At 34.4% G+C, this 16,945-nt stretch overlaps 1 long non-coding RNA gene across 1 annotated transcript in view; it reads left to right on the top strand.

Moving 5' to 3' along the window:
* Positions 1-16,945, top strand: part of LOC145682969 (uncharacterized) — a 220,979-nt gene that overhangs the window by 197,512 nt on the left and 6,522 nt on the right. Inside the window, exon 4 of the long non-coding RNA XR_014130961.1 lies at positions 12,507-12,569. This is a non-coding gene — a long non-coding RNA (uncharacterized LOC145682969). The remainder of the gene's footprint in view (positions 1-12,506; positions 12,570-16,945) is intronic.

Here is a 16,945-nt window from a genome sequence, read left to right as displayed (position 1 = left end):
CAAACTCTATTTTATTTATATTAGAAAGGTCAGATCCACCGTTATTGTAATAGAGCGGTGCTTGAGTGATTGATCGTAGAAATTCAAAATCTAATGAGTGATAATTTCATAGCCTTGTTTTATTACAAGTTTAAACTTTTTAGTCAGTAGAGAAGAGGGCACGATTCATGGGTCAGAGTTGATGACAATGGGTTTCGGTGGGTCTTGGGTCACAGTGTGTGACAGTGGTTCATGGTGGGTGGTGGGACAGAGTGGGTCACGGTGGGTCATGAGTCACGATGGGTGGTGGGTCAGTTGGTATTGGCTAAAGTTTCCATTGCCCCACACTCTCTCTGAACTACAGTGTTGAAAATTAATCAGTGAAAATCAATTGCAATTGATCAATCAATTGAAAGTAATTGCTGTGGAAATCAAAAATTGCAATTGAATTAATTGCTAATTAATTTCAATTGCAATTAAATGACTGAATTAAATTGCAATTACTTTCCTCTGCAATTACTTTCAATCGATTGATTAATTGCAATTGATTCTCCTTTGTTGATGGCCAACTGCAATTAACAATTAACCATTATTTACTTCCGTTGTCAATTGCAATTAACAATTAAATTTACAGATTAATTGTTAATTGTCAATTCAATTGAAATTTGCCCAACACTGCCACTCTTCTCATCACTGTCCCGATCCGGCCCTTCAAACTCCTTTTTTCCTTCTATCGAAGCCAGTACTGACTATTTGGGAAAAGTCTCAATGTAGAGGATTGCTAGTGGTAAAAACGATGCATTCGCCGTTCTGTTGCAAGGGGGGTGGCTGGTGGAATGTGCCGTAAAATTTTACGTTGCCCCATAGGAAAAAATCTAGATTCGACACTACTAATATATATATATATATATATATATATATATATATATATATATATAATTGAGAAACACTATGTTTGTGACTCTAAATCTCCCGAACCGCCCCACTGATCTTAATCAAATTTGAAACACGGATGAGTTTTACGGCTGGGCTTGTTTTAGGCTATTCACTTTGATGGTAGAACTTAGGGGGGTGTACAAATAAATAAAATTTAATAATTCCTGAACCACTCGACCGATCTAGATTAGGCTCAGGCCTGGGATCGTGTTATTTAAAGTTGTCGAAGCAACGTGGGGGCGGAAAAGGATTATATATATATATATATATATATATATATATATATATATATATATATATATATATATATATATATATATATATATATATATCCATTTATATGAGACTGAAAGCCACTAGTTTTGTTACTTAATAACTCTTGAACTATATCTTGAATATCCGACCGATCGCAATCAAATTTTCAAGATATATGAGGTTTGGATCTGGAAACATTTTTGTATTTCACTTTAATGGTACATTCTAGGGAGGAGGGGAGGGGGACGTATAAATAGAAACTAATAAAACTTAATAACTTTTGAACCACCTTACCAATCTCGATCTAATTTTCAACAAATATGAAGGTCGGCCTTGGGTGTTTTTTTATCGTTTCACTTTGACGAGCCAACGTAGGGGAGGGAGTGGGGGCAGATACATATAAAAAAATAAATATAAAAATGTCTGGCTTTATGACTTCATCACTCTTGAACCACCCGACCGATCTAAATCAAATTTTCAATATGCATGAGTTTAGGGGCAGGGATTACTTTAGGCTATTCACTTTGACGAAGCAACGTAGGAGAGGGAGAGAGGGAGAGAAATTTAAAAATGATCAAAAATGACCGATATTAATACTGAATGCATAGTTTTCGGGCCCGATGAGACAAACAGTGACACTTCTGATGCTGTTTCAATCCAAGTTCAGCCCTAATAGTCGGGAAGGGGAGGGTACAATGGAGGACAGGGGGATAAACGTTTAAAAATGATCGAAACTGAGTAATATTAGTGTCGAATCTATAGTTTTAGGTGTAGCTGTGATTAACAGTGACAATTCTGATTTCGTGTGCCGCAGCACGGGGGAGGGGGAGCTATATATAATAATAATAATAATAATAATAATAATCGAAAATTACCAATATTAGTGCCTAATCCATAGTTTTCGGGATCATTCTGATGAACTGTGACATTTTCGATCCGGTTTAAATGCAAAATCAGCTCCGCCACTTGCGGAAAGCGGAGAAAGTGATATATAAAATGATCTATAATGGCCACTATCAGTGTCAAATTTATAGTTTTCTGGGTCGCTTAGATGAACAGTGGTACTTTCGATCATGTTTAAAATACGTTAATATTTCTGTAGAATGCTGCAAATTTTTCTTTCCCATTAGAGACACCTAGTTCGTTAGAAACTGAGGAAATTCGGTAGCCATGTTCTCCCCATGAGGTCCAATATAAAAATTTTTGTGCCCAGTAAAGGTAGATCATCCCGTTAAATCAATGCCATTAAAAACGAAAACAGCATATTTCTCGGGTACTAAACACATGAAATACGGAGTTGTGCTATTAAGTTTTCATTTTAACTTAGCAAAGCGGGTAATATATGCTAGTAATACTAACAAAGCTCAGGTACTGTCCTTTCTCTATTTCAAAACCACCTATTTTTTTAAATCGTTTTTCGTCCTTATACAACACCAAAGTTATAAAGGAAGATCTTTTTAATGTGGGTTGGGAACTTGAATCTGATTGGTCGTTCTCAACCATACTACCTCCCCTCCAGAAAAACTGGATTACAGTTCAGAGTCTAAAGCAAGAAATTTCTCTCTCTTTTGCTAAAAAAACTTAAGTTCGCATACTAGTCATAGCACATGTTTCAGGGTTTTTCAACGAATCTGTATGAGACGAGACCTGCAAATGACACAGGACTGAAAGTTGATCTTACACCAGGAGTCAAATCTGGTATCATCCTAAAACAAAAAAAATCCTAATGGCTGACTACTTTAATGTTCATAAATCATTCTAATGTAAAAATTTTGGGTGAGCCCGACCCCCTAGACTCCCCGTGGATACGAGCCTGTGTGACCCCCCACCCTCGAACACAATGTTCTGGAAGAAAGCCTCTATTCTCCCTTTTGTCTGTCTAGTTTACTGAAAACATGAAAAGCAAACTAGGTCACAGAGCATAGAGTTGGAAATGATAGACATGTTGCATTATAGACATATTTCGTACCGTTGATGACTTTGCGAGGTTTTCCAGGGACAAAATTTACCTCGGAGTTATATCTCCTATGATGTTCAATATGAGTTGAGTTGATTTTGTCGTCCCTTTCAGCAGGGAGGCTATATAAGACGGGACCTACTTATTAATTGAGAAACCCGAACTACATGAGCTCTCACCGGAATCGAACCCTGGTCTCTCATGCCAAAGGCACGTACGCTAACCACTTAGCCACGAAGAAGCTCGGAGCTCATATTAGAAAAGAAGAAAGCACATTATGGGAATTTCAGTGCAGACAACTAAGTACGACGACTGTTAAAAGAATAGTTTTCATCTGTAATAATGGTCAATCTTATTCGATAATGTGATTTTTAAAAAATAGCATTCTCTTTTCTGTAACTTACTACAGTATACAAGTAAAATTTCACACAGTGTGCAAAAGAGGGGAAGGGATTACAACGTACGATGGGCTTCGTTCGTTTCCTATCCAACGGACAAAACCTTTCTTGTAAAATTCAGCTTTTCAAAGAACCTGTGTGGTTGACTGATAGCTACACATAAATTGACAGAATTTTAGTACTGTCTGCCTGCGGCAAAGTTTTAATTTTAGTGCTGAAGCTGCCTGAGGCAAAAAAGCAAGCAAACCGCAGGCGTGGTGGCTTCTGTGGCTCGTAACATTGTGTTTAAAAAACAGACACAAGGTCACTTGTCAGTGCTTAGTTCTTTCTAAAGCAACTGATAAGGCTTTTTTTCTTTTATACAAATTATATTGTTGTTTGAAGCCTCTTTATTCCTTACAAAAACAATGTAACCAGATTCATGGGAACCCACAGCAATTGTAATAAAAGTTGGAAAAATATCTGTATCATTCAGATACATTATTATTATTATTATTATTATTATTATTATTATTATTATTATTATTATTATTACATAATTATTTTCGTTAGTCCTCACAGCAATTAATACTTAGCAACAGGGGTTAAAGTGCGTGGGAACGCGGGGGATCCTATCCCCGCCTCCAAAAAACTGTGTACGGCGTCCTCCCACTTCCAAAGCAATTACAATGGGCAAAGATAGGCATGGGGGACGGCGTGACGTCATGCCGCTACCTACCGTACCCCTACCTTTTCAGATGATTCCACCCCATCTAGCCTAATCCCACCTCGCCTAACGATTTATCAGCCACTTATATCTCCAAAATAAGAGTCTACAATTTTAGGCGAGATGGGAATTCCCATCTTACTTAATCCCACCTCGCCTAAAATGGAGGTAGGATGCAAGAAGGGAATTTCTGTACTGAAGAGGGAATTCCTCTAATAGAATTTTAACCAGATATTTTAATCAATATTGGCAATCTCTGTCAATTACAATATAAGTATATAATAAGTACTATACAAGAAGAAAGCATAGGGGAAAGCGATTTAGTGAATTTAGTTCACTTTTGGTTTGTTTTGGGAATACTGGAAATTGATAGGCAAAGAGAAGCTAATCAGAAACAGGATAGAAATATAGAGGGTGTTTCAAAACAACACTTCCAACGTTTGAGAGCTCATTCCTGACACCATGATAAGACAACCTGGGTGCACAATGCTTCCTTTTGGCGCTATGACCAGCCAAAAACCAGTCGGAAAAGTGCCCAAAACAGCCGTAACTCGAGAACAGAATGTCGGATCGAAGTCGGGGGATAGGAAATGTATATTATTTTTAGCCATGGCTTCCATTAATGCACAACCCGATATGGTACAGAGGCAGCACAAAGGCCACCTCAAATAAATTGAAGAATTATGAAGATGTTTTATGAAACGTTGACCGAGGGAAGTTAACTACAATTAAATACGATATTTCAACAAACAGGAATCTTAGAACACGGTCAAAGTTGCAAGAACATCATTAATATTATAAAAAAAGCTAAGATGGACACATTCGGGTACGATGGTATCCACTACAAATTTTATAGTCTGGGATCGAACGAGGTCCATCCCACACCAGAAGTAAGCGCTCCATCACTAAGTCACCGTGCCTCTACTTTGGAGGAAACACTATGATTCTGACAGATGTATCGATATACTAAATAATGTGTGTGATAAACCAACATACAGGAAGTACAAACGGTCAGAATGTGGGATTCGTGGAGTTTCCTTTGTGCGAAAATTTTAAGTACGTTTTTCTATGTCAGTTATTCTTAATTGGATGCCTGCGTCTCTTAGGGACTGGAGGAAGACAAGGTGACTCAGTGGTAAACACTTGCCTCTGGTACGTGGGGCCTCTGGTTCAATCCTCAGCCAAGAAATTTTGTGCTGGACACCATCGTATCATGTGTGGGTTTTCTTGGGATACTTCAATTTCCTTCCACATTCTCATTCCATCGTATCTTCCATCAACATTCACTTGCCTTAATCATTGTCTCCCTTAGCCTAAAGAGCATAATCGTGTTTCGTTAAAATGAAATACTTCATTTCATTTTACAGGGATTGCTTACAGTTTGTCGGTGGGTTACCATTAAGATAATTTTTAATAGATTGTATTATTGATACTAATATTTGTAAGAAAGAAGGAGTCCATAAGGCTCATAATTTTCCAAAGGCTAAGAACTACAATTTTAAGTTGATTGTAAGAAATACTAAAGGTACGAACTAAATTTGATTTGTGAGTCTTTTAGCATTATTAGTCGTATTATGGACAAGAAATAACTCACATATCTACAAACCAAGAAAACTAACAGTGAAATTTGAAGTTCGACAGTGAAATATAATAATATACAACTTGGATATCAAATTTCGAGGTTAGTTGTCTTGGCTTTGGACATGTTCAACTTACATGTGTTTTCGTGATAGTCCAGAATTTCAACATACGAGTATCAATCTCCTAGATTTCCGTAAATAACTATGAAGATTATCCTAAATCTAACAAAGAAGTACAGATAACGATCACTAAAGTTCATAATTGACTTTTGAGAGCATACTAGCCCTAATTGATATATCTCGTCACTACCTTTTCATTTCCAAAATTATCAGATTTCAAAATGACGGATTTCAAGGTGCCGCCAGAGGTTCGTGATCTACTCTGCCCATTCTTCTTCTGTCAATATGTGAAACTATCACCGTTTGCATTGTCTATCTCTCACTATTTTCATGATTCAACAGTTTATTTGATGTATTTCAATAACATAGCATAGCTTTCCTATCCATCAATTTTGACACCCTCCGTTTCTTATGACGTTCAGCCCTTATAATTTTGCAAATATACATATTTCCTTATCCTCTATCAGTCGTACTACGTCTCATCCCGCAACTCGATTCATCCATTTGGACCCTTTACTTGTCAGATATTTTTTATTGATGGAGAAACAAGGAAAATAGTTCTACAATGACTGACAAGTAACACTTCCCAAGTGTAACACTCCGATTTTGATAAAATTTGGTAGGTCGATACTACACATATAATAAACGAATACGTGTATTTTTATTTTCTGCGGTAAAGCTGTTTTAGGGAGCGGAAACCCAGACCCAAAATTTTGAAAGTTGACGCCCGAAAGGTAATAACAAGTGGACCGAAGTGAAATTGTGCATAGATATTGTAGACATAAAATGAGGGAATACGGGTTTCGTATTTTCCTGAAAAAAAAAACGGTTAGTTGCGCCACGGACCCCTCCAAATCTTTGATCACGAAATATCAAAAGTGCTAATAACAGTATACCAGAAGTGCCTAAAGAACATGAAGAATTGCAACGAAATTTTGTGTAGTGAAAATATGCAAAAAAAATCTAATTCGTTTTCTATTTTCTGTGGAAAAACTGTAAAGGGGAAAACGCCCCCACCCAAAATTGTGAAAATTAACGCCCAAAAGGCAAACGCTGAGTCCACCCAAAAGTTTTTTTTTTTTTTTTTTTTTTTTGCAGGAAAATACGAAACACGTATCCTGATTTCACGTCTGCAATATCTGTGCCCAATTTATTCACATGCACTTCGGTTCAGTTGTTGTTGCCTTTCCGTCGTCAACTTTCAAAATATTTGGTGAGGCTTTTACATTAAACCTTCACATTATGTAACTATTTTCTTTTTTATGAGATTATTTTTTGTTGCGGGGGGAGGAGATAAATGCTTTCCTGTGATATGTGTTTCTTGCCATTCATCTTGTTTGAACTGCTTAAGTAAGATCATTTTGTAACTTTTGATGTCATTCAACTCCGCCACGATAATGAAATTATCATTTTTAATAATTCGTTTTATTCTGTTATTGAAGTTTGCCACACTGATATATTTGTTACAAAATTGAGGTTTGGTCCAACGCCTTTCGATTTCGCAACCAGCCCAATTGCCGAGCTTTTTGGCTTACCTGCTATTGTAGGAAAAGGAGAATCGCAGGTGGTAATGCACTTTTGGAGTCGTATATACATACAGCAGCTTTATTGTGGTATTTGAGTTATCAAAGATATTTACAAGCATCAGGTTTTTCTTCAGTTCCACATAAATCCTTTATCATGATTGCTGATGTTTATCCTTGGTCTGAAAGTGCAGAAAGCTGTGGCGGCATCCGGACTAATTGTTGCGTAGGTTTCCACAGAGTTTATATGGTTATTGTACAAGCCACAACAATGTTTCACGTTTTTGTGTTCTGTTGCACTAAGAATGTTTCACTGTATTCATTATAAACTTTTGCCTTTAATTTGTATATATATATATTTACGAACGATCCTACTTTATAAGTACATAACTCAATACATTAAACTCCCTAGAACGAAACATCTTCTCTTATGAACCCTCTTCTTTTGTATTACTGATTAAAATGCCCATTAATGCACACAGTTAAAGTATGATATCGTTTGTGATAACCAACGTCTAAGGTACATTTAAGGGAATATTTCTCAACTCATTTCATTGCAAATGGCGTAAAGAACAGTTCTGTCAAAATATATACTTGTTGATGACAATGATAAACGTTAGAGCTCCAGTTCCAGAATGGTTCTTATCATTCACCATAAATCGAAAAAAGTAAGTGTATAGTCTGCATGTGTTGTACACTTGGGAATACTTCTGTGTGTTCATGAACAAAACTTGAGCATCATTAGACATTTCCAGTTCTACAAAACGCATGAACCTTATACTGTAGTTTTTCTCGCTTTTCTGTCTGTTAATATAAATGGGCAAGAACCGCTTTGTAACTGAATGACTCATAGTTGCATCACAGTAAGCCTTACAAGTAACAACACCCATTGGGAAATATAATATTAATATTAATCTAAAGAAATAGACAACCAAGTTAAACAATGTTTCGTTTCGAATATTACACTTTAGATGTTCATAAGGCGAGGCTGGGGGCTAATACCTCAGACTATCTGAACAAATTGTGCTAGAAATCTATGTATTTTATTACAACTTTACAGTGCTATATCTTCCGTCGAAGCGGAGATAAATTCAATCTTATTTTCATGTATTATTTTGGTGAATCTAATTAATATAGTACATGTGGCTGTGAAATTCAGATTTTTATATTAAAAGTTCAAAAACACATAACGACCTAAACCAACCAGAACGGACAACAAGGGTTATGCTTATAAAATTTATGGAACTATGTTTAACCCCTTCACATATGACTTTTTTTCGTAATTTCTTTGCAATGTTATTTGCTTTATTGCATGGTCTCTTGCGCATAGCCATCTTTAAATTCTCTGGTGCTAGGGGTCTCGGGTTCAAACCCTGCTTCCGCCAAGTGAACTTTGTGGTGGACAAACACCGTGTGCGTGGGTTTTCTCGGGGTTCTCCCGTTTCCTCCCACTTTCTTCATTCCACCATTTCATTCATTACTCATCATCACCGTCTCCTTTAGCCTAACCGGCATAACCGTGGGACGTCAAACTCAAAATTTCATTTCATTTCCATCTTTAAATTCCACTTGACACATTCATTTGTTTAATTTGTCTTGTAAATAACAAAAACAAACATCTGTGCCCCTTATGGCGCTTACGTAAACTAACAGATGTTCCCAAAACACAGGAAACCTGTAAGTTTCTGCCGTCTATTGACAGCAAACGAAAACAGCCGCTCAAAAATCGAAACGCGTGACACGCAACAAAATACGAAAGTGAAAAGTGAAAAGCAACGCGTCCTGCGCGTCAAGATATGGCAAGGGGTTAATGACAGCACACTACAATAATCTGATTCTCGTCATTTATATAACGTAGTAACTAAAAATCTGAAAACTTAATCTTAAAGAATCTATGGTAGGATTGTAAGCGTGGAGTTGTTCATCATGTCAAAAGATGAGACAGTAACCCAAAGTAAAATTAAAAATAAAAGAACACAATTTAATCCTGACATAAGGATTAACCATATGATAATTTGTAATGATTATATAAATTGTATTAATTCCGACGACTAGTATGAGTAATTCATTATAGCGTCTTAGGAACACTTAAAAAGTTTGAATGTAATATACTTATATGTACTGTATATTACAACGAAACACTAGATGGTAATTGTTATGCATCAACTCCTTCTCGCATAAAATGCATTACCAAATGTCTTAAATTTGTCGTCATCGTGTATTTTAATTTAAAGGTTGTTCAAATCTAAATTTAAGTAAATAATTTTTTTAAACGTTTGGTAAGTATTCCTAATTTTACATCCACTTTGGAAATATAAAAGAATTTTATATGTAGTTTTAGGCCATAATCGAATATAATTATATCATGCAATATATATATAATATGTTATAACGCTTCATATTTCTTTTCTGCCAGTGTTGAAATTTATTTTTGTAATGTATATGTGGATAATAATAAAAGTGGTATTTTAAAAGAATATTTAGTGTTTCATTTGTCTAAAATTCAATAAAATCTTTCACCCTGGTTAATGAAGAATACAAGACTACAAGAATTTAAACAATTCTTAACAGTATTACGCATCTTTAAGAAAAATATGATTTCACTGTTATCCTAAAATAGATATTTTCTATAAACTAATTAGTAATTATTTTTCCTTAAGGCTGCAGACTACAAACCATCTTCCAAAAGCTAACAGTTTTTTCGTCTTTTTTTCATAAGTGAAAACAGATAATGAAATGAAATTTACTACAGTAATAGATAATGTTATTCTATATCCCAAAATATGAATCAAAAGTATGTTCAATGTTGCCGTCCATAGAAATTACACTGTGATCAGACTTGGAATTACCCAAAAAATAGGTTAGGGTAGCGACTAGAAAAATGAAATCAATTGTACTTGATGACTTATAATCTTGTCCTTGTTCCTTGTTAACTACTTTTTAAATAATTTTTAATTTATTTTGAAATAACTAGTTTATTTTGTAGTAACTTATGAAAATTATTACAAAATAAATACAAATATTACTAGTTCATTTTTCTAGTCTCTGCCTTAACCTATGTTTTCGGGTAACTCAAATTTTGATCACACTATAATTTTAATGGATAACAACCCTGAAAAATTTTTCGATTCATATTTTCGAATGTAGAATAACATTATCTATTATTGTGGTAAGATACCTTTCATTATCTCTTTTCCCTTACGAAAAACGCACAAAAAATTTAGCATTTGAAAAATATTTTGTTGTCTTAAACCTTAAGGAAAAGTAATTACTAATTAATTTATATAAAATATGTAATTTAGAATAACAGTGAAATTATATTTTTCTTAAAGGTGGGTAATACTGTTAAGAATCGCTTATATTCTTGTAGTATTTTATTCTTCATTAACTAGGCTGAGGGCTTTTATTGACTTTTAGGGAAATAAAACACTAAATAATCATTTTAAATATTACTTTTATTATTATCAACATATTCATTACAAAAATAAATTTTCACAAATGTCAGAAAAGAAATATAAAGCGTGATATCAAATTACATCCCCGATATCAGATATAATTATATCGCCGGTATCCAAACAACCGATATCTCTATATTAATTGCTTCATAATACGGAAGTAAATATATAAAGAATTAAAATGTTAAGTATTTGCGATGAAGCAAACTATCTCGTAGCACCGCAACATTTCATAAAAGTCAATGACTTCAAAGGTAAGAAAACTTAAAACGTAAGTTCTCCGTTTAGACATAAAACCATAGTTTCAAGATTTAAATGAAAACACTAAATTCACAGGTCAACAAAAAGGGAAAATGAATAAGAGGGCAGAACAGAAACAAAGCAAATATGTAATAACAAAAGATCAGTAATTATATAAGTCTTTTTAGAAAATGAATCATGTAACAAAGAAAAAATAGTCTGTGCCATTACAAAATTATACCTAGGAATTTGTAGATATAAAAAATAGAAATAACCATGTATTCCTTTTTATCATCTGATGGAGAGTTAAATTTTAGAAGTTTAGAAATTAAATCATTAAAAAAATATTTACAATATGAGAATTGAAATCATACAACAATATAAACATAATATTTACACTAACACATAATTTTAAAATTTTATATGTAAAGTGTAATATATTCAGCATATGATCATTTCTCGTAGCTGTTACTTACAGTAAAATCCTTTGAAAAACACACAATGATACAAAGTATGTTGACACCAATTCATCTTGATCCATTAATAATTTCCATGTCAATGAAGTGATCATGCATGAAGAGATACACATGCAGTACGTTAAGCATTATAATCTATTTCCTGTGAAAGTAAAATGCTTTATGTTGAAGCATATAAAGTATATAGTCACTAATAATGTGTTCCCGTGTAACTACGTATATTAAAAATTGTTGAAAAAGTGTTTTTTATTGTGTTCAGTTAGTACTTACTAATATGAAAATCCTGCGTGTATGTTCTACTATGGATGCTTGCTTTTCATGTTTTGTACAATTAATATAAAAGAAGAAATGTAGAAAGAATAATGACATTTAATATAGTGTCAAAACACTACGGAAGTTTGTAGACTGTTGTTAAAATCATTCAACGAGTTAGCTGAAGGAGAGTCCTATAATCTACAATTTATTAACGTATCTTAATGTATTGTATAACATCTGGCCACAATTATGCTTCCTTTTCTTTGTATATTTGGATACAAATCTGCATTCTTCTTGAAACGATTTATTTGAGGTCAAGCTTAACACAATGTTTACATAATATATTCAATATTTTACTCCACCCCTCTCGGTTGTTTCTGTTGTTTCTTAAGCTCGCATACAGGATAACGTGCCAGTCAATTGCTAGTAAGAAATCTCTGCATTTCCGAACTTGAACGACGTACGAAATTTAAACAGCTGTCGGTGTCATGATGATTTTCTACAACACTGAAGTAAGTTGTAAGAGTAGCGCTCACCATTACACTTTCCGTTTTAAGATTTGCTTGTTATTGCTCGCATTATTTAACTTATATATGTGACTCATCATTATATATATCTTTTTTCAGGTCTACAAGAAGAAGAAAGTTTTTATGGTGATTACATAATAAGAACTTTGGGCGACAAGTTAGGTGAGGTTGCATTCTTGTACTTCTTATCTAGGCAAGTCAAATTAAATTTACTTTCCACCTTTAGATAAACAACTTTAAAAAATATTTTTAGCAACAATATAGAGTGTCACTAAGAAATGTCTATAATTTTGCTTTATTTTAAGATCAACGATTAGGGTATTTATTACAAATTGTAAAAAACTTAGGGTGTCTCACTTTTATGTTCAATTTCCGCGAGGCTCTGTGTTATTTACAGTCTACAGATAAATTGAACAATTTTAATATAATGTAAACTGCTCAGTACTTCACAGATCTACAACACTTGAATAAATACATAATAACACACTTTGTATGTTGCCTATTCCTAAACTTCTGGTAAACAATAAAGTATTGTTCTAGTTAAGTACTTGTATTTTGCATTTCTTTTCTTGTCTTAAATATAATTTATATATATAGTAAAGTATTAAACTTTTTCCCCATGATGGTCGTAACTTACGAACTTATATCAAATTTTCACCTTCGTGCTCACTTATAAAGAAATTTCATGTTACGACGCAAAACATTTCGATATAAATTTGTTTCTCCCCTTAACCTTTCTTATCACCAATTTTACCACTCTTACTATATATATATATATATATATATATATATATATATATATATATATATATATACGTCGTCAGGCCTGAGCTTAATGAGTGGTTGCTCAAGTGACCATCACTTTATAGACAATTCCTACCTTAGAAACAATTTCTGTAGTAATTGGGAACGCTTGGTCGCTAAACAAACCTTCCTCCTTAGAACCAATTTGCAAGTAGTTTGAAACGTGAACACTAGATGATAAGATCGCAATACAATGTCTGCATATTCTAGAAATATGCAGGTTAGTGCAGCAGGTGATACTTATTTATTTATTACATATGTTTGTTTGTAACGTTGACATGTTTTCATGCATGAATTTTAATTATTAATGTCAGATTGTACAACGAACGTAGTAATCGTCTTTTAAAACACTTGTTCGATATAAGAAGCATGTCAGCCCCCTGAAATCCAGCTTATATGTATGTGCCTCGGCTAGTTGAGTTGAGTTGCTTTTTAGTTTGACTTCCCGTTCAGCAGCGAGACTATATAAGACGTGAACCTACTGATTAATGTGGAATACGAACAACATCAGCTCCCACAGGGGAGTAAACCAGAGTCTTCCACACCAGAGCCGCGTGCGCTAAACGCTTAGCCATGAAGGGGCTCGATCCTCGCATTTAGTATTGTCCTAAGAAAGTCATGTGTAGCATAGCATATCTCTAATATTATTATTCAAGGCCTACCTCCTTGTTGCTAGTTTCAAAGAACAATTGACTGATCTGCCCTAGTAGAGTGGTAGAGCTCTGGCGTAGCATTCGGGATATCCTGGGTTGTATTCCAGTGGCTGACCATGCTATCCAGGAGTTTTTCCTCACTCTAACCAGGTAATTCCCGGGTTAGCACCTTCAACGTAGGCCCTGGCCAACATCTTTCCGTATTCTTACCCTTCTTCAATCCCGGCCTGAGTATTAGATAACTAAAAGCCATACATGAAATTTCATCAAGAAGCAATGCTATGTTTTGTTTCTGTTAACATCGAATTATTTTGGCATACCGCCTGGCTTTCGTGACTTAGTAAAAGAATCCCGACTGTACAAAATTTTAAGAAGTATAAAAAATTTGTTGTAGGAATAGTGATTCTTTCACGTCTTTGATATGGCCTTGGAACACGCACGGATTGAATATAGCAAAGATAGCAAATTTTTGGTGATTTTCGATATGATATAATGGGGTACTTAAATTTCCTGTTAGAAGTCTGTGAATTCTTTAGTATCATTAGGAATGATAGCTGTGCTTGTGTTGATGATAACAATACTAGAACGGAAAGTTGTAGCAATCTCGAGGTCCCTATGATAAAACTTTGGAAGGCAAAAGCGCAGAAGAGTGAATTCAACCCATTCTGAAAACTCGATTAAAGGCGGTTGTCATCTTCCAGTGTTTGTGCCCATGAATTCATTCAACACTGGACACCGGCAAAAGAATATAAGAAGAGGATGACGGTAACGTGTTCAAAGTGAAATGCCTTTCTCTTTGCCGGTCCACGAAATTATTATTATTTTTTTTTTTTACTTATTTGGTACACATGAGACACTGAACACAAATATTAAGTGTAGGTGTGTTTGGACATCTTGTGTTTCATGTATTGTAAAAACTTGCTATGATAGTAACCTTTCCAGAATATATTTATAAACCGACACTTGATGACGATAAATATTCATCTTTATTTGTCTTTCTTTGATAATTTACTAAGTCTTTTAATCTCTAATCTTAATTAAGATTATCACAGTATACAGTAAAACTATTTGTAATAAGCTAACAAAATGTAAGAGTAAGAGGTGAAATATTATTAAGATAGGTTTTAGAAAAATAAGACAAATGGAACAATTACATTACAATAGTAAGCTTCTATGTCTTTGACGCCGAGACCTAGTGGCTGTTATAGCGACCTATTCATTGATGGCCAGTGGTGACCATGGGTGACCAAAATTTGACGAAAATCAATTCATATGTATTAATTGCAAGGGAGGTCTTCAAATGAAACTCAAATATAAGAATTCGTTTGTTCTCCGGTATGAGCGTGGTTGAGATGGTTCACTTGCGCTGTACGGCACACAAAAAGTGCAAGCGAGAAGATATACACAATTAAATAATAGCGATGATGATGTAGAAATCGTGATTAGTTATTTTGAAGAAATACGAAACATAGTAAGTAATCATATTTTTATACTGATTTCGATATATTTGTTACATTTCTTGGCATTTAAAGTGTCACACTTAAACTATATTGAACTATTGCGAGTTGGCAGTTTTGTTTAAAAAATCCATGAATGTAAAACCGTGCATAGATTCTCCTCGAGGTGTCGAGGCCCAATGTTGGCTTCATAGTAATTGTCAAATTTCATATAAAATGCAGTACTGTTTTACATTAAACAACAGCTCGTGCGTTAAAGTGGCACAATTACCTCACGTTGGATGGTGTTCGTTTCTGTGTGTGAACAGTGCCAGAAGACCCCTGATGAGTTAACACAAACACGATAAGGAAAGTTATTATCGTTTAAGAAGCTAATTCTCAGTCTCTCTTTCTCACTCTTTCTTTCTCTCTCTCTCTGTGTGTGTGTGTGTGTGTGATGTATAGCAAAGATAATTCAATTTTATAAGTGTCTTCGACAAAAAATCAAAGAATACTAAGGTAAATTGCGTATGTACTTTTCAGAACATGTTGCCCTGCACAACTAGAGCCCGGTATTATTCAGTATTCTAGTGGTATACTATCCTAAAAAACTGAAAATAGAATTCGGAATTGCAGATCTTGATTATCTTGGAAAATAATATTCATAAACTTATTTTCACATAAAATGTTAGATTGGCATGTCGACACCTTCGAGAGTTGTTCGATACTACGACGTAGCCTTACTTTGGCAACATATGGAAAAGGAATAACGCACGCATGAAAGTAAGAATTGTTCAGAAAGTGATTCTTATTGGTAAAGGAAACATCTAACATGCAGGAGACCGGGCTTCGTTTCCTGTCAGTTCATTGTTCAATCTTTCTCTGGTTATTTGAGCAAAGTTGAACGCAAAGTATATTGCCTTTATAATTACCAGTAATTTGATAAAATTTTAGTTGGCCTGTTTGTTATTTTTGAAGCCTGAATCCACTGATGTATGAAGGTCTTTAAATACTTCTCCACAGCTATCTATCTTGGACTCTCCGTGTTCAAGTTAACCCACACTTCTTCTTAATTTTCTGACACCATCTTATATTATCATGTTTACTAGGTCATTTCTTGACCCTTTTAATCCAATCAAGAGTGGCCATGAAAGTACACGAATGTTCTCCAAATGCTTATTAGCAAATAGTCTCTATTGTTCGCGTCGGTGCACGTGCTTGTTTAGAACATTCTGCATATGAAGAACATGTAATCTAAAATTTCTTTTTTTTTTTTTTGGAATGATCCTGAGAAAAAAAATTACGAAATGCTGACACATGCATTCATATTGAATAATCGTTGTTAGAACATTTTCTGCACAAACAAATCTGTTGGATTGCATTCAGGTGAAGACGGATAGGTAATTTTGGGAACTCTTATGTTGTCTCTTGTTGTGGAATTGCTATCTCTAATAATGTAAATGTGGTTACGCGAGGATTAGTTTGAATACTAGAAATAACGTATACACATGTTAGATATGGGAGTTTAGTACAATAAATCTATCAGTTGTAATAATCATGTTTATATTTGGTCTTCTAAGGTCATTTAGGAATAACTTGGAACTTCAGTATGTACTCCTATGAATGTAGAGGTACTCAGTTGTGC

Source organism: Thermobia domestica, chromosome 4, assembly GCF_964235325.1.
Source record: "Thermobia domestica chromosome 4, izTheDome1.hap1.1, whole genome shotgun sequence".
In the NCBI taxonomy this organism is placed as follows: domain Eukaryota; kingdom Metazoa; phylum Arthropoda; class Insecta; order Zygentoma; family Lepismatidae; genus Thermobia; species Thermobia domestica.
Note: the sequence above shows the minus strand (reverse complement) of the source record. Positions and strands in the feature narration are given on the sequence as shown.